This window comes from Triturus cristatus, chromosome 4_1, assembly GCF_964204655.1.
Source record: "Triturus cristatus chromosome 4_1, aTriCri1.1, whole genome shotgun sequence".
NCBI lineage: Eukaryota > Metazoa > Chordata > Amphibia > Caudata > Salamandridae > Triturus > Triturus cristatus.
Window position 1 is genome coordinate 313,635,510 of NC_140585.1, and position 25,774 is coordinate 313,661,283.

At 43.3% G+C, this 25,774-nt stretch overlaps 1 long non-coding RNA gene across 1 annotated transcript in view; it reads right to left on the reverse strand.

The window, feature by feature from the left end:
• Positions 1-6,612: 6,612 nt before the first annotated feature.
• LOC146854859 (uncharacterized) overlaps positions 6,613-25,774 on the reverse strand; it is a 272,491-nt gene continuing 253,329 nt past the window's right edge. Inside the window, exons 3-4 of the long non-coding RNA XR_014980759.1 lie at positions 16,927-17,027; positions 6,613-7,842 (exon numbers count right to left, since the gene is read on the reverse strand). This is a non-coding gene — a long non-coding RNA (uncharacterized LOC146854859). The remainder of the gene's footprint in view (positions 7,843-16,926; positions 17,028-25,774) is intronic.

Below are 25,774 nucleotides of genomic sequence, written 5' to 3' on the forward strand. Positions count from 1 at the left end.
CATAGAAGCAGAGAAGCATATAAGGCCCTACAGGGGAAAACGGCCACAGTATCTGAGAACACATCTCAGGAAATATACGCCAGTTAGAAATTTACGGTCAGCTGAGGCACAATTACTGTCAATCCCTAGGTATAAGCAGACTCGCGGGGGGGGGAGGAGCTTCCTTTTGGGAACAGCGAAGATCTAGAATTCACTACCTATGCCAATAAAAAACAGCAAGTCGCTGATGTTATTTAGAGGACTGTTGAAAACATGGTTATTTGCGAATTGAAAGGTCAGAACTACAACAAACCTGTAAAATTTCAGCACCTCGGTCATTCCTAGCACCAAGACGCCCTTGGGCATTCGTGCGCTTTATAAATCTGTAAATCAAATCAAATCATGGCAAACGGGGGAAAAGCATAGTCTAGTTCCTCCCGCCAGTCCTGCAGGAATGCATCCTTCTTCCCCGCCAGGGGGTCCGGTCTCCAACTGAAGAACCTGGGTAACTAGTGATCAAAGCGGAAAGCAAAAAGGTCCACCGAGAAGGGACCCCACCTGCGTTGGAGGTCCTCAAACACTCCCAAGTGCAGCTACCTCAAACTCACCTCGTGAAAATGGCAGGATTGGAAGTCTGACACCTGGTTGTCCTGTACAGGAAGGTATTCCGCCATGACCGAGACCTGGTGAACGAGACAGGATTGCCATAAATTGGCAGCTAGATCCGAGAGGGATTTCGACCTCGTGTCCCGAGATGATTTATATACCGGACCGCTTACACGTTGTCCATCATGAGGAGTACACAGGACTGGATCGAGTCCTTGGTCCAGCACTGGATCGCGATGGAGCCCGTGAGTAGTTCCAAGCAATTTATATGTAATCGTTGTTCTAGTGGAGACCACACACCTCCCGTGGTGAACTCGCCACATTTTGCGCCCCAGCCTGATCTGCTGGTGTCTGATTCTATAACAATGTCTGGCGCAGAACCGAAAATCGCTCTACCGTTCCAAGTCTTCATGTTGGGGAGCCACCTATTGAGTTCTTCCCTGGCCTCCGATGAGAGACCTCTGCGTAGATAGGCGGCCTTCATGCGCTGAAGGGCCTGGTAGTGCAACAACCCTGGCCAATTGTCTGGATTGAGAAGGAGAGGAGCCCGACATTGCGAGCCAACTGCCTGCTGGAGATACGCGGTTTTGTGAGTGCCTGCCTAATCTCATGCCGGATCTTTGTCATCTTTTTGGATGGAAGGCTAGGTGAAGACTCTACAGAGTTGATCAAGAAACCCAGAAAAATCACCTATTGGGCTGGAACCAGGGTGGATTTGGCTTCGTTGATGACAAAGCCCAAGTTCTGGAGGAGGTTGACCGTGTTTGGAGTTGCTGTGCTAGTGTCCGGGGGCACTGGGCCATCAGCAGGATGTCGTTCCATGCCTGACACCCTCAGGAATTCCACTAATGGGCGAAGGACCTTGGTGAGGCACCACGGTGCCGAGGATAGGCCGAACGGCAGTGTGGTGAATTCGTAGGCCCTGTCCCTCCAGAAGAACTGTAGGAACCTCCTGTGGGGGGGAAGATGGGGATCGAGAGGTAGGCATACTTGACGTCGAGGTCTGAGGATGTCCGGGAGAGGGTGAATCCCTTCCATCTTGAAATGGCGATAGATCAGCCACTCATTGAATTCGCGGAGTTTGATAACCGGCCACAGATCCCCATCTAGCTTGTCCACCAGAAAAAGGTTGCTGATATACCCTCTGGGGTGGGTCAGGGTTTGGGCAATCACCTCCTTTGCCAGGAGTGACTACTTCTCTTTTAAAAAAAAATGTATTTACATTTTATTTGTCATTTTACATAGAGCATCATACAATATACAGAAATAACAGCGCAAAAATTATGCCTTTATAGGAGGTAATATAACAGAAGAGAAACAAAAACATTATTGTTACAAATAAAACAACAATTAAACGTGGCCATAAAAAGTATACAGATAAGGTGGATTTCAGCTTTAGCAGCAAAGTAAGAAATATCATATATCACAATCATTGACAATGACAGTAATTATGCAGTCGCAGTTTCAGGATCATCTTGCAGAGCATTTGAACGTAAATAAGTTAACAGAGGTTGCCAGATATCATTTGGACAGGAGGTCACCGGCAGCTCCTCCGCGTATAACACTAAATTCTCTCTACAATATATCAGATCTTTGAGCCATAATGCAACTGTAGGACTCCGTTTGCAGCCCCACATCATCGCGACTCACCTCTTAGCAATAAGTAGTGCAACTCTAGTTAGTTTACCCGTAGCACCTTTTGGAAAGGGGAGCAGACTCAGTAGGCACACCTGAGGTGAGCAAGTCAATACAACCCCTTCAATTTGGGATAGCCTTGTAACCTCACCTGCCCGCAGGACCAAGCTAGGTGTAAGAAGTCCGCACCCGGTTCACCGTATCGAGGACAGGCATCTGAGTCCCTTAGCCCATATTTAAAAAGCCGGTGAGGGGTATGATAGGTCTGGTGAAGGTATTTAAAATGAATAATACGCAGGTTCCCGTTAGATGTGAGCGTGCCGGTTAAAGTGCAGCAATGTTCCCATTCCTCCCGGGTGAGCTGTGGATCTAGACTCTCATTCCACTTATTTAGGCTTCTATCGACGGGGAGGACCCTATCCGCTCTGGCAGCTTGGTATAGTTTATTAACAAGCTTGTGTCAAGTGGGACTAGTAAGTAAAATGTGTAGAGCTAATGACTTTGAAGGTTCCGCAGGAAACTACGGGAAATGAGCCTGCAAAGCTTTCCTTAGTCTATGAAGTGAGAATGTGAATTGCAAGGGACTGTACTTCTTGATCGACCAGCGCGGCGCCTGCCGACGAGAAGCAGATGGGCCACGGGTTGTGAGGGTTCTCCATAGAATTCTATCTGGAATACCTGCACTGTTTGTAGAACCCAGGCATTCCCCGTGATGGAAGTCCAAGCCTGGAAAAAATGCGCCTTGAAGGCCTCCTACCTTTAAAAGGGAAGAAGGGAGAACACTCACCGGAAGTGTTGGAGATGCGACCGCCTCTGGCTCCTCTGTGCTTGCCACGCCTTCCTCTGGTCGGGTAAAAGTTTCAAAATCTGGCCTGGTCTTGGTTGGAGCCTTGTCCTCTGTATTGGTAAGGGCAGCTGGACAAGCGGCCCATTCCTTTTTAATCAAGGACTGGGCCTTATCCAGCGACGTAAAGGTGTTGACGAACCTCCCCAACGCCTTAATAAAGGGCTCTCCGAAGGGGCCACCCTACGCAACAGGACCCGCTTCTGAGACCGCCAGGTCCCCAAGTTTGGGGTCTACTTTAATAAGCAAGGACCTGCGCCGCTCTGTGGATAAGGCACAGTTGGCGTTTCCCAGGAAAACCACTGCGCCTTGCGCCCAAGAGGATAGGGTCTCAGGGGAGATAAGGGATTCCGAAGATTTTGCCACCTCCACCAAATCTAGGATCTTCATGATGGGGCCTAGCGTATCCAACATCTTGTCTTGGCAAGCCCACTAGGACCTATCCCTTTTTGGTATCCTTGACAAATTTCTGTAGGAAGGTGGCTATGCGGGGTTCAATGTCGGGTGTTAAGGCCACCTTGCCTTCCAAGGATGGGCGTGGGCATTCTGCCCGAAGGCAGTTGCGGGCATCCTTCTCCGGGGGCTTTTGGATGCGGCTTGCCACGTATTGGTCGACCTTGTCTGAGGGGGCCCAATCGGAAGACCTCGGGTGAAGTATGTCATCCGGGTCTAGCATGTCAGCGCAAAGACCTTGGCCGTGCTGGGTAGGTGGTGGGCGGGAGGGGGTCCAGGGTCGGTACGGGCCAGCATTGTCATCGGTATCCCTGTGATCGCCGTCCACAGGGTCAGGGGAGGGCCCTGGTGGGGACGTATTGGCCAGAAATGCCTGCTTAAGGCGGGCGAAAGCATCAGCATCTACCCTCGTGTCGCGGGCGCGCTTGGCCGGTGGGGGCTGGTGGTCAGTGGGGGGCTCATTGAGCGGGGCTTTGACTGGCGGGCCTGGCATGGCTCTGGCAAGCTTCTCGCATGCCTGCGCAATTTGGTGAGAGAGGCAGTCCTCTAGGGGGGGCCATGGCTTCTGAGACCGCCCTATGGATGGATGCATCAACTGTATCATAAAACTCATCATCCCACTGGAGCGCAGTGAGGGGGTCCTTTCCCCTTGGTCCTCTACATAGGGATCCATTGCCTTCAGGAGAAACTGCGACCACAACACCAGGAAAGGTGTCAGAAATTCTTCAGTGATAGATGCTGTCTAGTATGAGGGGCTGGGTGTCAGCCTTCACTTTTGGCGGGCAGAGCTTGCAGTTTACTGGGGCTGGAAGCCCGGGACCCTGCAGCCCTGGTGCACACTTATTTGAGGGCAAAATCTGCATGTGAGCGGTCCCTGCAGGTCAGAACCTGCTGTACAGACTCCCACTTGAGGAGCGTAACAGGCCTATGAATACAGACCCCAAGGGCATAAGTAATTAAATTCTGCCTAACGGCAGACGTACCGGCCCGCAATTGCAGGAGTGTAAACTCTTACAGGCGGACGACGCTCCACGCGGCGCTGCAGCTCCGATTCCTGGAATGCGCAGTATGCACGGAATGTGGAGTGTGCGGACTACGGCCGAGAGGCGCCAACGGGTGCCCCCTAGCAGCTGGAGGATCACGTCGCTGAGCCAGCACCAGAAGATACTCAGGCGCAAGGGAGACGAGACACTCCTGCGGTCCGAATTGGGTCAACCTGAGCAGCGGGTGACTCGAAGATAAATATGCCTAATTAGGTTTAGAATGAAGTCAACGCGCATAAATTATGGCACAAGCGAGACACGCACAGGCGAAAGCTCGCTCAGCGTGCGCGTTCACAATGAAAATACCACACAATTAATGAAAACTGCAATATCAGTACATACAATCAATATACAGTGAAAACTGCAATACCAGTAGCAAACGATTACGGCAGTAACAAAGCAATTACGGCCTAGCGATAACACTACAAGCCCAATGTGAGGAAAAGTAAAAAACCACACTTATCTGGCTGCGAGCAGCAAGAAAGAGGAGGAATTGACAGTGAGATGGGACTATCAACTGGTCGGAGTCCCCTGATTGGTGGAGATGGATTGGACAGTCTACTTGTGCGGACTCTATGGTTAATTTCTGTTGTGTCATTCCCATGGTAGTTTTTTAGTGTTATCTTTAAATGGCTACTATTCAATAAAGTGAAGAAAGAATAGCATAATCCTCGCCTCTGGTCCTGACATAGAATTCTATTTTGAAGTTTTATAATCAGATGAGAAAGAAAAGTGGCACTGATCCAGGACCAATACCTAGCCACCGCTTTCATTTCTTTTAAGAAATGTATCATCATATTTCGTGATCAAATAAAGAAAATACTTAGGGACATATAGGGGCCCTTTCTGGAGTGGGCACGCACACGCCAACAGGATGAAGCGGGCCCTTCAGAGGCGCCAGTTGACCAGTAGACATGCCTTTGTATGCCTCGGGTGAATAATGAGCTGACCTAGGAGTAGTGCTGTTGTAAATGATTCACGTTAATATTGGAAAGCATGAACGGGCCCTGTTTTGGCAAACAGGCCAGGTGCAACGATGCTTAATCTACAAGGCTAATACATGCTGATGACTGGATGTACAATGTATAATATGTTTTGTTCTCTAGCACTGGAGATATGTGAAATTTGCTTTGAACAGATATTTTGACACAATTAGTATATAGCTGGATTATGCTAGGACTGGGAGTAACTGGCAACTCTGTTGGTTTTGTTTGTTCATATGTTCAAAATGCCAATAAAGAAAAAATAAAAATAAATAAATAAAGAAAATACTTAGGAATCAATTTATTGGCTGTATTTGACCTATATGTATGACATCAATTTGACTAAATATGTCTAGGCTCTTTTTTTCTTTTTATAAAGGAGAAAGAATGATTACTCTTTCAAGAGGATACAATGATGTCAAAATAATGAATGAATGAGCCAATGGAGTCAACTGTGTACAGTCTTAGTCCAATAATTAAAAAGAAACTAAGATCCTGTGGAGAGAGAAACTGTTCATCCCATAGTCTTGCCCATTTTTCAATAAAATAAGAACATTCAAGAGAGAGTATGTGGAAAGGGGGATCAAGAGCTACAGGCTATGATAAAATGTCAGATTTGCATGAATTCATTTATAAAAATCTTCCCATGAACGTCTAATTATGTATAATCTAATTGATTGATTTAAAATGTAATGGCAGTATTCCTTTCCAACATGCAGGTTGTTTCTAATACTTATTACAACTTTAAAAGCTGGTAATATTTTAATTTTGTTTAGCTTGTGTTACATTTGCAAAACATGGGTTGATGAAAACAGTAATCTAATAATTGTCTAAATAAATCTTTGTATGGCTTAAGTTATCTTTACAATTGACACGAATGTTCATATGATGTCATTTTCATTCCAGTGTACACCAATCTTTATATGAGAATGGTTAAATGAAGGGTTTACCTTTATGATGTACTCCAACATTCATAGTTCTCTTTACAATGTTGTTGCAGGGTGACTTGAAAAACTTTGAAAATGAAGAAAAGACAGACTTCTCTTGGGCAATGTAAAAGCAGCTCTTTATTGTCGCGACAGTGAGTTCGACCCTCCTCACACAGGCAAGCAGCCAGTCTCAATTTGCTGCTTCACAGACAGCTTCTTATACACAAAACTAGACAATATTTTTTTTACAAAACCGCAAATAATAATGGACTTGATAGTTACAGATTGAAAGTGGAAAAACACTAAAATGCCTGTCACCCCGTAACCATAAACACTGACCTAATCCTCTACACATTCTTTATTGCAGTTCTAAGAAAGCTTAACAAAGTAACCATTCTTTGTTCTTGAATGCATGTATATTTGTGGTAAATAGAGTTTCAGTGACTCGTGTGCTTTATCATTGGTCTACACTTGGCACTAGATGATATATGTTGCCCTGAGAATCTACTACTTGTGTTAGAGTCCTAACTGGCAACATTGCTCTCGCCTTTGAACCTATCCTTCTACAACATGCTAGGATCAACTTCACAACACAATAAAGCATTAGTAGGACCACATTAGTTGGCAACAAGGCTCCCAACAGTCCCAATATTCAGGATGGCAGTAATGACACCCACCCACTAAACCACATATCTGGGGCACCTCCTTTATCTACCATTTTTTTATGTAGATTATGTAGACTCTGTATGGCCTCCTATAAAGTTCCATTATCCGCATCATTTGCTGGGATAAAAGTGAAGCATGCAGTTCCAATTTTTTCACATATCTCTGATTGCATGGCTATCATAAGGTAACATTCAGAGCAGTGATGCATTACAATCATTCTCATAGCACATAGCTCTCCTTTTATGGCATTAAATCCATCTTTTGTAGTATTCATAGTCTTGAGAAGTTTCCATTGAGTTATCTGCAACCACCAAGCAGTTGCCTTGGACAGAACAAACTCTAGAATGCTTCCAAAAACCAACTGTGCATAATTGAACTACCGATACTCTGGCGGAACATCACTCCAGGTGCTTGTAACATAATACTCAGCACTTCTGTTGTTTCGATCATGTAGCAAAGTCGTTGAATGGCTCATGGGATTTTCATGTAAACCTGAAATATTTATTCCAGGAATTATCAAAACAGGAGCATGCAAGGTAATGATTGCACAGAGACCTCCCCAGTCTGGTGGTAACTGGGTATACAATAGTTCTCCACACTGCCTATAGTAGTCCATGAGGCTGGAGGTGCCCCACTGTAAGTCGACGTTATCTATTGTGGCTCTACAACCGTCATTGTGTCCTCCATTAATAGTGCAGTTTCCTCTGAAACATAAAGAAACAAAAAGTTAGTTTCATGACTGCCTGGGGACTTATTGTACTATCTATACAAGTGTAATGCATAATAATTTTGCTCCATAAAAGCGCACAATTCCCTGTTGCATCCTGACTAACATCAATACCATTAGATAATGACATTTCCCTACTAGAGAATTCGATATTAGATGCCATCGACCATGGGCAAAAAATGATCCAGTGACTCTATAACCTGGCCTATGAACACAATCTGGGGTAAAGGATTTGCTAAATAACTGTTACAATCAATGAGCAGGTGTGTCGCTCCTAAAAATGCTAAATCTCAGACCATTTAGATCCAGTCTTCAGTAGTAGGACGACCTGTCTTCTTCATATGAGATATCTCATCCTTGATGTCCTGTATCTGTAAGAATGTACATCAGTTCCACTAAAGAGTCACATTTTGTGGCGTTAACTAATAACGTGTTACCTTAACATGTGTTAATTGCATTTTGGCCTTAATCCTAGACAAGTAGAGATGTAGTAGACATAAAGCTGTGCTGGGGGGGGGGGGGTACGTCTTTCATTGAATGTGGCCTATCTGATCCTGAGGCATGAGGAATTCGGGAGCACACAAAACAGATTTGATGGAACTTACTGAACCTATGTCTGACCTATTTGATACCACATATATCTGACAGTCTAGTATGAGCATTATGGGACACGATGCCATGTATAGAGTGTTTCTTTTGTAAGTGTATAATGTTAGAAAGGATATGTTGCTATAGAAGAAAAACAATAAAAGAGATAATAATAAGAGACAAAAAAAACAAAAAAACACATAACTTTTGTGCTGTCTTTCCAAAAAATTGTCCAAAAGCAGAGGGGGGTATTTTTACGATGACAATTTTCTACCCCCCTCTATTTCCATTTACATGGTTTATGATGTTTGGTGAGATGCTGGGTTCAGGCTAACGTCGATAAGGTAAAACCAAACCTTTCTGCCATCCACCTTGAGGGCAGTAGGAGTTGTCATGGTCATTGTGTATGGTCCGTCTAATCAATTCTCCTTCCATTTTCGAACAAAGTTTTGTATGTAGACCTCAGTTTGGCAGCGATCTGAGATGCAGAGTACATTTATGCAAGTGTGACTACTGGATGGCACCAGGTGCCAGATAAGCACAATGTCAGAACAACCATCAATTAGGGTATTATCCATTGATGGAGCATAGACTCAGGTGAGAGCCTTAGGCCTCATATATGCACATAGAATGAATGCGTAGTTTTTATACAGGGATATGTATATAGCCTTGAAAAAGGTCCCAGATCCGGTTGGAGTCATTGCACGGTCCAAAATATGTAGGCACCCCAAAAAAATCAAGGTTAATTGGCAGTAAAATGTCAGTTATAGCCTTGTACTGTATCCTTGTACTATATCCTTTTAATCATACTCCCAGTACCTTACCAATATGTTCCTTCTGAACCCCTGCATTATTCAGTCTAATTTTATCTAAGAACTCCCCGCCAAAAACTTTTTGGGTTGAGTCCGCCCTACTGGTACCACCCTACCAGGGTGTGGATAGGCGCCGATGATGAAGCGTGTCATGATAACTGAGTGAGGCGTCTTCTCCAATATCTTTGGATACTGCGGGAAGATAATAGAGCAGTGGCCTGTCTTGGACCCTGCCCTTCCATCCAGTTGCTCGTATGTGAGTATACGTATGTAGAGCTCATTACCTATGTGCACTACTGGGAGGTCGACCTCGGCAGTGGCACGCTTCTCCTTCCCTTTGGTTACCTCTTTGCAGCTTTGACTAATTCACAACAGTAAACATGCATTTCTTCGAATTTCAGAGGTACTTTCTCCCTGTACATTACTCCCAGTGGCAGGGATTTGTAAATTTGTGGATCTCCCTGTCACTATCTGATGGGGTGTCAGGTGATGGTCAGAACTGGGCGTATTTCTAATGGCAAAGAGTGTCAATGGTATATAATGCAACCACTTCTAGTGCAGTGTAGGACATTACTGATCTTACTCTTCAAGAGGCTGTTCAGGGGCTCAACTATACCATTACTTTGGGGATGGTCTACAGAGGATAATTTATGTTTTATCCCTAGCACTGCCGTAAGATGTGTGAAGATTGAATTAATAAAGTATGTGCCGTTGTCAGATCTTATCCCTTCTGGAATTCCCCTGCGTGGAATCACTTCATTAATCAGAAATGTAGCAGCTGATTTAGCATCAGTATGGACGCATTGTCCTGCTTCAATCCATCGAGAAAAAGGGAAAGCCACAACTATGAGGTATCTGTAGTTGCTGCACCTATCAATCATATCCACAAAGGCCATATGGAGAGCTTTAAAAGGACGTTGTGGTCTTGGAATAGTAGAAGTTATTACTTTCAATGTAGGATTGGTAGAAAATTGTTGGAAGACAATGCAATTATGAAGGTACATGGTAAGTATGTCGTGCAAATTGTTGTATTTGCATAGACAAGTGATCTCTTGAAGGGATGCAACTGATCAATGGCTATCATAAGTAAAGCCTGTGGCATCACTGGTTTGCCTGTAGATAGCTGTCTATATATTAGGTAATCACCAGACTGTGTACATACTCTATCCTCCCATAACTGTTTCTCATACAGTGGAGCAGCTTCCTGCAATTCTTGCAGATGTAAACACACTGTCTCAACATAATGAGGTGTGTTATTGTCTGTGGTAGGGTTAGATTCATGTTCAGGCAGTGAGGCAGTCTAAGCCACCAGAACAGGGACATGTTGTGAACCTGATGGCTTAGGTGGGGATGTGTGCCTACCTGCATCATTAGCTGCCCAATCTGCTAGTACGTTACCCCAAGCTACAAAATCCTGTCCATTTGTGTGTGCTGCCCATTTCACAACTGCCACTGCCTGTGGTAACTCATGTGCCACTATTAGAGTCTCTAGGAGGTTCCAATGCATAACAGGACTTCCATCTGACTTAAGGAACCCTCTCCTACTCCATCTCATAATGCTGGAATGTACAGTGGATGTCAGTTAGGCTGAATCTGAATAAATTGCATTTACTTTTCCTGCGGCTTGCTTAAGGGCGGCTATCAACGCTATTAATTCTGCTGCTTGCAAAGAATTATGTTCTAATAATGTCAACTGTTCTGCTATGTTGAGTGTATCAGAGTAATCATGCTGTTTTATTCTGACTACTGCTGCACCTGTGTGTCTTACTCTTGTATCCTGGTCAATGGTAAAACAACCATCAGGAAAATAGACAAGGCTACATGGTATAGGATCCTCTGTTGCTGGACTAGATACATAAGTTGCATAGTTGGGCGCATCATCCTCATAGTCTAGTATTGGATAGGCAAAGAATGTTGCAGGATTCACTATATGGCACTTTCACAGCCTTCAAGGATGGTAGTGACAGTATCACCTCATATCCCGACACTCTCTGTGCAGTTAGAGTAGTCTTACCAACTTCTGAATGACAACAAATACTGCATACTCTACAGAGAGCGTCAAATGTAACCCATAACAATGGGGGTGCCCTTCTGCACGGCAAGGGCTCCAATGGCGAGGACTTGCTTGCAAGGATTATGTCCTCTCATTACTGAATCCAGAAGTCCACTAAAATATGCAATGGGTTTGTGCCCTAAAGGATATTTCTGTGTACGGAGACAGCTGTCATACCTTGACCATTGCAATGGCAAAATAAATAAAACTCCTTGGTATAATCAGGAGTTTCCAAAACTGGAGCATTTGTTATCCTTGTTTTTAATTTCTAAAGTCTCCCTCATCTGTGATGTCCACGTAATCTTGACTTTTTTGTCTTTTGCTTGTTTGATATAAGCTACCAAAGGCGCAATTTTCTCAAATAATTGCAAAGACCAAGAAACTTCTGCATTATTTTAACAGTTTCTGGCTCAGAAATGTAACAATTGATGCTGCTCTTTCAGGGCTTACTCGTCAATCAGAAGCTGACAATAATTGTCCTAAATAATTGATTTTGCCCTGGCAGTACTTGACTTTGTCTGTCTCTACTTTGTATCCTCTCTGTGCAGGAGTGACTAGAAGAGATATAGTATCTTTTCTGCACTGCTGCTCTGTAGGACTACCAATTAGTATATCATCGACGTATTGCAACAACGTGCTGTCACACTGGAAATCTGACCAATCATTTTTTACCACTCTATTAAAAATGCTAGGGGATTCACAATACCCTTGGGACAAACGAGAGTACAAATACTGAGTCAAGCGATAGGAGAACGCTGTCAAATAATGGCTATCTGGATGGGGAGGGATACTAAAAAAGGCATTCTTCAGATCAGTAATGCAGAAAGTCTTAGCATCCTGGGGAATATTTGTCAAAATGATGGAAGGATCAGGGACAATTCGAAATATTGGTACCACCACATCGTTCAAGGGGCGCAGGAACCATACGCAAAGTATTACCCTTAGACCTCTTGACCGGGTAAATCGGGGTTTTAAAAGGAGACACTGCAGGGTAAATTACTCTGTGCTCCAGCAACACCCATATAGTAGGGATGATGCCCTCATCTGCTTCTTTAGCAAGAGGATGCTGCTTCACTCTTGGTAAGATAGCACCTTCCTTTAATGTGATTCTGAATGGTGTAGCAGTACGAATAAGGCCTACATCATGGGGACCCTTAGTCCACAAGATGTCTGGTTCTTGGGACAGATCTGTTTCCCTAACAGAATCAAAAGCTCTACCTGGTGTGGGCATCCTTACTTCTAATACTGTCCTCAACGGTATGCCATCTTGAAAGACCGTAACTGTTTTCTTGGAATTGTCATTGCAAAACAGTTGGTCATTCAATATTTCCCTAACCATTTTTCCTGGCTCAATGAAGATAACACATGCGCATAAGACATGATTATTTTTGCTGGCTATCAGAGCGCCATAGGTTGGTGTTACCTCTAAAGCCTCTCTTTGCAATATTAATTCAGAATCAGGCATCCAAGAGTCTTGCCCTTGTCACCGAAAAAGGAATTCTTTACGTAACTAAACCTCCCTTCCTAATAACTCTGGTGTTTCTGCTATGATTGTATACACCCCTATGGTAAATGCCTACTTATCAGCAGGTCATGCTCTAATTTGATCTCAGTAGAGGAATCTACTGTTACTGCCATGATCCTGAAAGGTGAAACTCCAGTGGTAGAACAAATGATAGTACTATCAAACACAAAATTAATTTTCATATTTAGCTTGGCCATAAGATCTTTCCCTAATAAATTAGCTGGGGTAGCTAGAGAAACAGCAAACAGCCATCAATGTACATCCCTCCTACTTCCAGCTTCACTGGTTTAGTTAATAGAACCCTCATCACTTCCCCTGAGAATCCTTGTGTGTCTATTGGTATGTTAGAAATCGGAAGGTCTCCCTCTCAAATACAGGATCGGGTTGCTCCTGTATCTTTAAGGAATGAATACCTCTTATTTATAATAGCTATCATCACAGTGGGTTCCTCATCTGTCCCATGCATCACTGATAATACTAAACACATAGAAATACTCTGTGGGCACCCTCATTGTACATATCCTCCCACAGAATTCATCTAGAAAGGATTTCCTCCTCTCACAATTACACCTCCCCGTTCACTTTTGCTCCTTTCTTTGCCAACTTTTGCTGTACTAACGTTTCTGCTGCTTTCTCTGCCGCCTCCTGTTTATTTATTTCTCCTGCTTTTTCTTACAAAAATAGATTGTGTGTGCTGGTATCTCTGTCTAGGGCTTGGCTTCCAATGCCACTATTTTATCAAGACTATCCTATACATCAGAGGTGTAAACCATTTTTCACTACATTGTAAAATAACACAGCATTTCCTCCTGTTATTTCCCAACCGTGACCTACTTCCTGGGTCCATGTTTCTTTCATCTTACTAAGGAACTGAGCAGAATCCTAATTTGGTTGCATTGATTTTGCCACGAGGGATCTAATGTCTGGCGTATCCGAATACATTTTCCTCAGCTGGTCTCAAACTACTGTTATAAGCAAATTAAATGGAGACCCATCATAATTCTCAGTGAGGGTAACGTTTCTCACTTCAGCTTTCTAAAAAACTGTGTCTGTTTCATCTCCTATACCAGAAGTAAACAGATTCTTTATGTCCCCTACTGCCAAGGTGATACCTGCAACTTGCTTTTCAAAAGCTTTAATCCATTTCCTTGCTCCCTTTTTAAGCAGCTGCCACAATTTCCTGAGGTTTTCTTAGTCCATTTGTGGCCAAGGAACATAATGAGGTGCCCTAGGTCCTTTGCGTGTCAGGGGTATCAGACGTAAGGGAGTGGTAGAACGCTGGGTATTGTACGGTCTGCCATATTTCTGCAATACACGCAAACATTTCTGTTCGTATGGATAATCCCAGTCTGGATCTCCCTCACCATAAAGAATGTAATCCTCAGCATTTGCCATATCACATGGATCAAAGGACCCTTCTTGTGGCCATGGACTCATCTGTGGAGCCAACCTTTCAGTCCAATCTACCAAATTATCCACATATGGCACAAGACTGTCCCAACTATTCTCTCCTTCAGCATCTATCTCACTATGGGTGAGATCTGCGCTGCGCAAAACTGATTGAAGTCTCATCTGCTGCACTGGACAGATCATGTAGTGTCAATACTCCCATAATCTCACAAAATCCAAACCTGGGGTCTGGCTGGACATGTGTTCCATGAAACCGCAACTGCTCAAGCTCTGTTGCTCGGGGTTTCCTAACTAGAAAGCATGTCCTGCTCTCCTTCTCTAGTATCAATGCGTTTAGACAATCCCCTAGCACCCTTTGTGTGATCAAAATTGATAAGGAGTCTTTCTTGAATATCAACATCATAAGTAGAGAGCCTAGCCTTTGGGAGTTGAAATGTTCCACCGATACTATCCACATGCTTATGTATAGACTCAATTAATTTGTTATACTCAGGGGTGGGTCCTCTGTTATGATGGAGGAGCGTCATCCCACTGAAAAACAAAAAATAATAATAAAAACACTTTATTATCATTTTATTTTTCATTATTCCCAGCCGAGGTTAGGGGAGGGGCGGGGCCATCCTTTAGAGAGTCAAGCTGGAGGAGCAGTGTTTGGGCACTTGTACGTGCTCATGTCTGTTTGGCTAGCCGCCTCATGCAGGCCAAACAAGACATGCACACATGCGAACCCAGCTGTGTTGTGCAGATATATTGGAGAAAAGCCCCAGACTCCCTGGGACTGAGCGGGCGGACTTGACACATTGGTGATCTCATTCTGGTGTACCAGCATGAGAGCAGTGCTATGATTCCCTCCTGGGAGCCTGTGCAGCGTCAGAAGAGGAGCACCAAGGCAGCGGCCGCAGGAGCAGGTACTTTTTCACCACCATCTCCCATCACCCCCCCCCCACGTTGTCTCACCACCCCAAAATTGGAACAACTGCCACTGGTTATCCTCCCAAACTTTCCTAAATCTGTCCGGAAAAGTCATTGTGATATCTTTCTCTCTTGACCTCTTTTGCATCTCTCCTACTCTCACTTCCTGATAGCCATTCTTGAACACTTTCTGGTAAAACTATTACGTTTCTCTTCTCCCTCAGCCAAGGCGGTAAACTATCTTCAGTCCTTCTAAGATTCTCATCTCTTCTTTGGGATACTGGCCATTGTGCCATACCTACAGCCCTATCCATATAGACATTCCATCTAGCATCATCTCTTCACTGTGGAGTAGTCATTCACTCTCTGACTACCCTTCGTGTTATGTCTCTTCTTTGCAACAAATGCAATGTTACTGATGAAACGTCACTAGTCACTACTATCTCCTGGACTTTGCTCTTCGCTTCTATCCTCCTAGGGAGAGTCTGGATCTAAATGCAGTGTAAATTGTGCTTCTAGTTGTCGTAAAACTGGGAGTTACCTACCCTTACTTGTTGCCTAAGTGTACTCGCATGTTTTGGCATTTCTGGGGCAACATTAGGGATATCTTTTGGAGATTGTGAAGGGGTCTCAAATCCCACTGCAGCTTCCCGTAGCTGCACCAGTGGATACATGCTAGGTAGCTTGGGAGAGGTGCTCATAGGATCATATGATGGGGAACAAGCGGGGTACTAGGGGTGTCAACTTTTGAGGAGTCCTTAAACTTCAAACAAAAAACTCCCATAAAGCTAAAGTAGCTTCATGCTTTTGTAGTTTGGCACCTGCATATTTACGTCTAAGATGTAATAAAATGATCTAATATTTTATCATCAAATGGCCCTTCCTTTGACCAGGTATACATATGTTTCTGAGTGGCTTTAAACCATTCTAAACAATATTTTTGAAATTTTCTCTGATTAGTGGGAAAAGTCTTTTGTATATGCGCTAGGGGAGTTTCCATGACAACTCTAATTTCCAAAACATCTACAATTTAGCTTTTATCTATTTGGTCCTCCTTTAAAACGTACACAAGTCTTTATAAAAGGAAAAATTAATCAACTTTGTCTATATCAATTGTGTATTACACATTAAAATAACATTATGCAACATTACACAACAACATCATACTGTGGCCAAATTTCATTCATACACTTACACACGCATTCACCATCAACATTTTAAAAACACTTCAACTACTTCCTTATATTAGTCACCAGTTTTCTGCTCTACACGGGAAATGCTTCCCTCTACGCTTAGCGAGAATACCTTTTCACACATTCATCTCTCAGACCATGGAAGGACTTCTGGACATTAGGTCCAGGATAGTAATTCAAGTGTTCTGATCGTACCTGGACGTAAAGCTTAGCAACGTCAGCTTCTCTGTGTCAAACATTGGAACAAATATTGCCACCTTCCAATTTCAAATTACCCACATTGACCACTTCCAACTTTATATTGGGAATATTAAGTTAACCAATTATGTAGCACCTTTCTTACTATTGTGCGGCACATGTACAGGATATTGAATGCTAAACCCATATGTCTCTTATAACCTTATATCTACATCTGTGTTTACCATAGCCAAAGTAAACAAGTCACACAGAATATGCAAAAACATGGAACATAGTCTGCATTGTCCTCACCTTTAAAAGACGACAATCCCCCGATCCTACCCGACCCCCGTGTACAAGCAGAACCTCAGAATACTCGGTGTCTTCTTACCTCATCAAAAGTGTGCCATAATCTATGCAGCAGGGAGTAGGTGGTCTTTCAGTGTCAGCAGTCAGGAGGGGGCAAGAGGGACTCCAAGGTTGGCTCGCCAACTGTTGAAAATGATAAAAAGACAAACTCCTCTTTGGCAATGTAAAAACAGCTCTTTACTGTCGCGATAGGGAGATCGCCCCTCCTCACAAAGGCAGGCAGACGGTTTTCACTGACAGCTTCTTATATGCAAAACCATGCAATACTTTATTACAAAACAGCAAATAATAATTGACTTGATAGTTACAGATTGAAAGTGGAAAAACATAAAAATACCTTTGATCCCGTAACCCCAAACTCTGACCTAATCCTCTACACATTCTATATTGCAGTTCTAACAATGCTTAACAAACTAATCAATCTTCGTTCTTGAATGCATGTATATTTGTGGTAAATACAGTTTCAGGGACTCGTGTGCTATATCATTGTGCACCTAAGACCTCTGTGTGTTCTTGACTAGTTGAATCTCCTGCTCCTATTGTCTAATCAAGTTTCAATCTATCTGGAAACACAAAATACCTGCTGGTGAGCCCGTGTGCTAAAGCCATAAATTCCTTTAAGCTTGCTAAACACAAGTTGGCCTTTAACTGCAACCCCTTCAAGTTATTCATTCTATTATGTCCTCAAGTGAACTCTTCATCTCTCTCTTGTCAACCACTGCCAGTTTTTGGCCTGCACTGCTCTTTTACAACGTATAGCTGTGTAACTCTCTCTGCTGGTGACTGCTGTTATGCTATCTTTACATATTTTACATTTTACACAACAATGTACACTAACACTTATGTAATGTAGGGCACACCTGCATTTATATGACGTAGCTAGATTTACAGTGTGCACATAACCTTGTATAATGGTTATTTTGACCTCACACAACATTTGTTGGTATATTGAGGGTTTCCTTAATAGTATACACAGTGCTCGTATTATGCAGTTCTCAATATGGTACATACTGATTGATGTTCAAATGATGCTGTTACATTAATAGTTTGTAAAGTGCTTAAATTGTGGATGTATCTATGCAATGTACACCAATGTTCATATGATGTGGCTCTTTTTGCGTTACAACAAACAAATGATGGACGGAATGCTGACAATGCAGACATTCTCCCCCAGTCAAGAGATCTGGGTTAAATCCATCGTTCTTTTGCCCACTACGCCACCCCAGTTCAGACATGGCCATATGCAAATCAGTCTTGACCCTGTGCCTCATGGGAACAGTCCAGCCCGAACTGCCAAGCCTTGTCTTCCCTGGACCGGAATCAAGCATCCTAGGACCGGTTTCTGGCTATCAGCCGTCATCAGCCAGGATAGCTTGACTCCAGTGGCGTAGTGAGCACGGGTCCCACGTCTGGGAATACCCATCCCTCTTAGGGCGAAAAGCGTTACAACAAACAAATGATGGACGGAATGCTGACAATGCAGACATTCTCCCCCAGTCAAGAGATCTGGGTTAAATCCATCGTTCTTTTGCCCACTACGCCACCCCAGTTCAGACATGGCCATATGCAAATCAGTCTTGACCCTGTGCCTCATGGGAACAGTCCAGCCCGAACTGCCAAGCCATGTCAAACTGGAATGGCATGGTGAGCAAAAAAACGATGGATGTAGGCCCAGATCTCTGTACTGGGGTGAATGTATGACATTGTTCTGCATTCTGTCCATCAATTGTTGTTTTTGCATTTGTCACCCCGAGTGGGAAGGGTATGCTCAGACGTGAGTCCCTTGCTCTCCATGCCACTGGAATCAAGCTATCCTGGCTGACGAGGGCTGAAAGCCCGAAACCGGTCCTAGGATGCTTGTTTCCAGTCCAGGGAGGACCTGGCTTGGCAGTTCGGGCTGGACTGTTCCCATGGGGCACAGGGTCAAGACTGATTTGCATATAGCTAGGTTCAAACTGGAATGGCATGGTGAGCAAAAAAACGATGGATTTAGGCCCAGATCTCTGTACTGGGGTGAATGTATGACATTGTTCTGCATTCTGTCCATCAATTGTTGTTTTTGCATTTGTCACCCCGAGTGGGAAGGGTATGCTCAGACGTGAGTCCCTTGCTCTCCATGCCACTGGAATCAAGCTATCCTGGCTGACGAGGGCTGAAAGCCCGAAACCGGTCCTAGGATGCTTGTTTCCAGTCCAGGGAGGACCTGGCTTGGCAGTTCGGGCTGGACTGTTCCCATGGGGCACAGGGTCAAGACTGATTTGCATATAGCTAGGTTCAAACTGGAATGGCATGGTGAGCAAAAAAACGATGGATTTAGGCCCAGATCTCTGTACTGGGGTGAATGTATGACATTGTTCTGCATTCTGTCCATCAATTGTTGTTTTTGCATGTGGCTCTTTTTGCAGCATACATCAATGCTCTTGTGATGGCATTATTATTTCAGTGTACACAAATGCTTATATAATGAGGGTTATCTTTATTATATGCACTAATGTTTATATGAAGCAGTTCATTTTACAGTATACACCATATTCTTATGATGTAGGTGATCTTTAAAGTACACCCCATTGTTCATATGATACAACAATCTTCATTTATTTAAGAGTTTTGTAGAGTGTTTCATGAATCCTTTCCTTTTCTTCAAAGCTTTTCATACAATGGTAGTTATTGTAACACTCTATACCAACAGTCAAGTGATTGGGTTGTAATTTTTGCTGTGTATATAAATGTTCATATGATGCGATTAACTTATCATTGTTCACCAGTATTCATTTGATGGATATAATCTTTAAAGTGTGTGTGAATGCTCAGATGATTCAACTATCAGTGTGCAGATGAAATGATTTTCTTTGCTGTGTGTATCAATATTTAAGAGATCGGGTTATATTTACATGTACACCAATGTTCATAAGATGTGGTTAACTTTTCATTGGTGCACCAATGTGAATATTATGTGCATTATCTTTAGAGTGTATGCAAGCGCCCATACAACAGGTTAGCTTGACAGTGAACACGTTTACATAACAAGGTATATCCATGCCATATATACAAGTGCAATAAGTGGGCCCTTAGATGAAACACATTTGTGGTAATAACTAAAATACCACTACTAATAACAATACCACGCGTAAGCATTATATTAAACATGAATTTCAATGTGCATATTATGTGGACTATACGCTTACCAATGCTAATACAATGGTGGGGTATAAAAGGTGTGTACTAGTGCTCACAAGATGGTCCAATTTTACAACACAAAGCTGCACTCCAACAAAAGGACTTCCATATTAAGGGTAAACATATGTTTAGGTAATTGTCTGTACAATGCAGACCAATATTCACGTAACTAAGTTGCCACTGTACAATACGATTCATTTGATAAAGTTTATTAGTACATTGTAAACTAGTGTTCAATTGATGGGGTTATACTTTGAGTATACGTCAATATTGACATGATGGTTACTGTGTAAACCAACGTTTATAAGACTGCAATGTTCTAGTCATAGGTAAAGTAGATTATTTAAAGAGCCTTCTGGTAGGGCTAAAAAAAATACACGTTTACAGCCCTGGACAAAAACATAATCTTTGTCACCCATGTACTTTTCTGTCTCCCTTGCTGGCTTAACACTGTTCTGTATTATAGAGAGGCCAGATAATTTCAATGTATAGCCTCACTGTGGGGTTTAAAACCATTCATGGTCTATTGCCCCCGCACCCATTTGACTAAATCATACTAAAGAAATCCTCTCATGCAACCTGCGTTCCAATAATCTACACCTTTGCACAGTGTATACTTGTGCAAAATTTCAATTGTATTCTTTATTTTTGCTCAGTTCACATACATTTGACTTGTATTCTTTGTTTTTGCTCAGTTCACATACATTTCACTTGTATTCTTTATTTTTGCTCAGAACACATAGGTGAAATGCACTTTAACTGCATCTCAGGCATACTCTTTTCAAAGGAACAGATAACTTAATTTCACAGTTTATTGCATTACTTGAATCTTGACTTTATCCCATCACCAATTAAGACATTTCAACATGCCAATTATGGTATAAAGTAGGCTTTTGAGAATGCCAAATAGGTTGTTACTCGAGGGCTGGCATGTTTAACATGGAACGCTCTATCTCAGTTGATAGGAGGGATGTATGACGATACATCGCGAACCAAAACAACGCGTGCCTTTACAACGCGGCTTTAAGTTTGCGATGTACGTCACAACGCATGCAATTACAATGTATGGCATTAGTTCGCATGTCCTTAGAAATGCATAGTAAATGCCTTTACAACTGCCAACAGATGAGTATTAGCTAAAGCTTTGCTTCTACAGCAACCCTTCCACATGTAGGTGACATTATGTAATGAACCTTACTTGAGCACAAGATACAATTTCCCTGGGTGGGTTTTACTACGCTACAACCAAGATGGCCACATAATACAGAGCTCAGCGCCAGCGCGCAAAATCCTTCACACTGGCTTAGTTTTGGGGGGCATCTTCAGAGGCATGAATGAGGAGGTAAAGGGAGCATGAAGCATCAATAGCCCAACAAAAACATTTTGCATGTGCTGCCAAGGCTGGCTACTGACCCCAGCCTCTTAGTGTAGATGAGCCCTAGAGGCTGAGCCGCAACAGGGGCAGCTGGTGAACCTGAGTCTTACCTCCCTGCCTGCTGAATTGGATGGGCCCACACACGCACCCATGGGTCAGATGCTCCCCCCTTGCTGAGGCTGCTTGCTGCCTGGCCGGCCGATTCTCCTAAGACCTTGCACGACTTTCTGCCCCTGTGGCACATCGACCTTCACATCGTCTGACCTAGCTGCGCAGTTTGTGCTTGAAACCACTACTGCTGACATATGTGAGAAGCTGGCTGTACCCTCCCTACTTTGAACCTGCTGCTATTTATCAAATACCCCCAGGCTAGTGACACATCACCTCTTCTGTGGGCTTGCAGACTAGTTGCAGTAGCAGATCCACTGGTGTGCCAACTGGAGGCTAAGAATGAATATATACACTTGTGGTATGAACATATGGCTGAACTGGTGAGGTGATTTACTATACCACATACGATACAGATGGCAATGTTGCGAATAGCTAGTGGGGGAGCTGATGATTAAAGGTGTGTGGTATATAGAAAAGACCCCTTTGTGCATGTGCTGTCCAGGGCTGCTACTGCTGGCATAGGAAGGACACGCTTTGCATTCAACCGTGGGGGAGTGAGAGAGTGGAGTCCAGCCGGGCAGCCTCGTTACAGAACCGGCAACCATTCACCTACTGGCTGTTGTGTTGAACCGGGATAAGATCTCCGGCCCGCTTTCTTTTTTTAAATAGAGTCAGCTCTGGAGCGAAACACATCAACTTGACCCGTGAACATTGAGCAACACGCTGGGGCACCATCACAACCACCATCATGGGAAAGAGAAACCAGAGACAGAGCAAACTGGTCTTTGAGCAGTATAAGCCTCAGAGGCGCTCAATGGCTACACTAGCTCCTGAGACTGGGACAGAGGACAAAGTGGGCCCCAGTGGGGACACCACAGCAGTATTGCATGATCTCAAAGCCAAACTCAGATTCATTAGCAGCTAAACTGATGTGATGATGTCACGCCTTCACCATCTCATAGAGTGGACAGATCACCAGAATGTTAGGCTAGATGCAGCAGGACACAGGATATCAGACCTGGAGTATGACATCATGACAAACACAGATAAAAGTACTGAAAATTGACAAATAGATCACTGCCATAGCGGCTTACAATGAAGACCTAGAAGCCTGATTGTAACGCAAACACATCAAGATAGTGGGTGTTGCTGAGATAATAAACAAGGGCCTATCAGATATTTTTGAGGAAAACCTCTTTACTGATCTATTTGGCTGATCTAGATTCCCCAAGACCTTCCTGGTTTAAAGTGCCCACTGGGGGGACTCCATCTTGTACGATTAGTGATAGGACTGGCTATATATTCAGGCTTTGTCATCGCTATTGAGGAAGCCTGGTGTAAATTCACAGAGGTAAAATGTATTCTACGAGTGAAGGACATCAAACATGCAATGCTGCACCTGGCTAGACTGAAGGCTGAAGTTAACAGAAAAATTCATATGTTTAAGGATGCATCAACTGTGAACACATTTTGTAAAAAATGCATCGCTTCACAGAGGTCATGTCATCTCGGGCATCAGAGCACTGATCATCATCGGAGAGATCTTGGACTCCCGATACAAGATAAAATGATGAAAAATAACATCTCCGAGGCCCATGCTACCTGAAACATTCTGATGAACTGCACCAGACACGTACGAGATAGAAATAGGTAATATCTGAGTTTAAGACTCACCTCAATACCTTCGATTACCCGAAGAATTGTTTGCAACTTGTGACTGGGGAGGACCATGTACCCTCTATAAGACTGTGTGGTTGACACCAGGCTGACCATTAAAAGGCATAATTACATTCTTTTCAGAGAACAGACACTGGCAGTCACACCACACCCCTATGATGTGTATTGCCACTAGAATGCCTAGATGGTTGGGTATGTTGCTTTACTTGGGGCTCTGTCACAGACAGTTGGGGAGATCAAAGTTGTGAGTGCAGGTGGGTAGTTGAGAGATGTGAGAAATGATACAGGGTATTCACTGTTGCTTGCATCAAAACATGCAGCTAACATATTTGCTCACGTCCACAGCGATAGCATAGTCGGCCACATGAGCCACACTAACTGAACCCTGACCCTATCATCCTGGATATAAGAGGTCTGAATAACCCACGCAAAGCCAAAAAGTATTGACATAATTAGATATAAACAAAATAGATCTGGCTATGTTACAAGAAACCCACTTAGACCCATGACACACAGCTACATTTGCTAGACCCTGGGGTCAACATAGATGCTTCCTGAGCTACAGCGCCTTCTCCAGGGTAGTGTGGATGCTGATACACAGCTTGGATGATTTCAGACTGACCCATAAAATAGAGCAACCAAATGGTAGAAGATAGTGCTGATTAATACATATGCCTAAATGTAGATGAACCTGTATTTATTTACACCATCCTTACCATACTTTGCTGTATAGACATCAAGATGATAATATGGGGAGGAGGTCTTCATCTAGTGCTGAACACGGAACTGGACAGGTCCCAGAGTAAGAGCTTGAAAAATAAACAGTCTGCAGAAACGTGTTCTATAATGGGGACGACAGGTCCCACTGATGTGTGGAGGAATGTATGATGGAATTCTAGACACTTTTTTCACGCATGCCTTAGGAACTCCGGCATTTTAACAAATGCGTCTTAAGCACGCATTTGTACAGCACGCAAGTTGTTTTAACTACTTATCTTGGGAGGGTGCTGGATATTGGAATAGTTTAATTTACTATTCTAACTCCAGTCTGTGCAACAGTAGAGAAGGTGTTGGACTTTGATTCTAACACCACTCCACCAATGCGCCCCACTAATGCAAATCGTTGTAATGTTTTGCGTGCAGAACGACTATGTGCTAAAGACGCATTCGTTCTGCTTGTGGCACTGTGAAGAGACAGCTTGATTGCGGCTTCATCCTAAAGGATGTTTCCCGTGTGGAGACAAAGCCATGGGGAGAGGATGTGGCCTAACAGCTAGATCGGTCGACCTCGAAGCTGGGTAACAGGGTTTGAGTCTCGGCAGACACGCTCAACATCCTGTGATTTGGGACAAATCACCTAAACTTCCCGTGCCTAACAAAATGAATATGTCTGTCTGTAACACAACTGGTGCTCATGTAAAGCGCTCGGATACCTTCGAGTGGAGTTCAAGCTACATAAGACTATGGAAAAAGAAAATGGTAGTGGGAGGTAGTATTCATTCTACTCTTCCCCTCACAATATCTTGTCATACTTTAGACTACTGGCTAGTGACACAAGAGGTGGTGCCCTGAGTTTTGGAGATTAGTTACTTGCCCCCAACACTACCGGACGACTTGCCTGCACAAATAATTTTATCTAGGTTGAACAGCCCCAACTGGAGATTCCCCGCAAACATGGGCGTCGATTCACCAAAATACCAGGGTCGCGAAAGTGACATCATACAGCCTTTAACTTCAATGATGTCACAGGAAGTGATGTCATGGCAGCTGACCGTCAATCTTCCCAGGAAGATGAACTGAATCTAGATGACATCACAATACTTGTCATTGTTAAAATTCCATAAAAATTTGTATGATTTAACAACAAAGATACATTTCTATTTTTGATACCACCTATAAATTTAGATGCCCACATGGAATGGCAATGGAATATTACTAATTTCTCTTTGTCTCATGTGCTTGTTTGAAAAGGAGGATACAGGGCAACAAAACGCAGTACAGTGGTTGGAACCTAAACTATTTATACCACAAACTAAAATAATTTAATGGTTCCCCTAGTGTATACCTTAATGAGAAATATAATGATAAATCATATGGAGACGCACCAAAAATAGCATTTAGAACACTAGTAGTTATGTCTAACTATAATAATTCAAAAGGACCATTGGGCCTAGTCACAAAGGGCCTGATTTAGAGTTTGGTGGATGATGCTCTGTTGAAAACGTGACATATATCAATTGCAACTCATACAAGTGCCATTGCATAAAATGCCCTTATAGTTAGATGAATGAGATAGCCATTACATTTCTGACGGAGGGACCCATCTGCCAAACTGTAAATCAGGCCATTAGTTAAATTCAATTTTAAACTTAAGTTACTTATGTCTGCAAGGAATTCACAAAGGGATTTTTGGCAGAAGTAAGCCCTTTTACTAGTGCAGAGGTTCTCCCCCATAAGTGGAATGGAGGGCATTCCTTGGGGATCCAAGTTGTGATATGCGTTGAAGCTTATAAACGCCTACAAAGGAGTA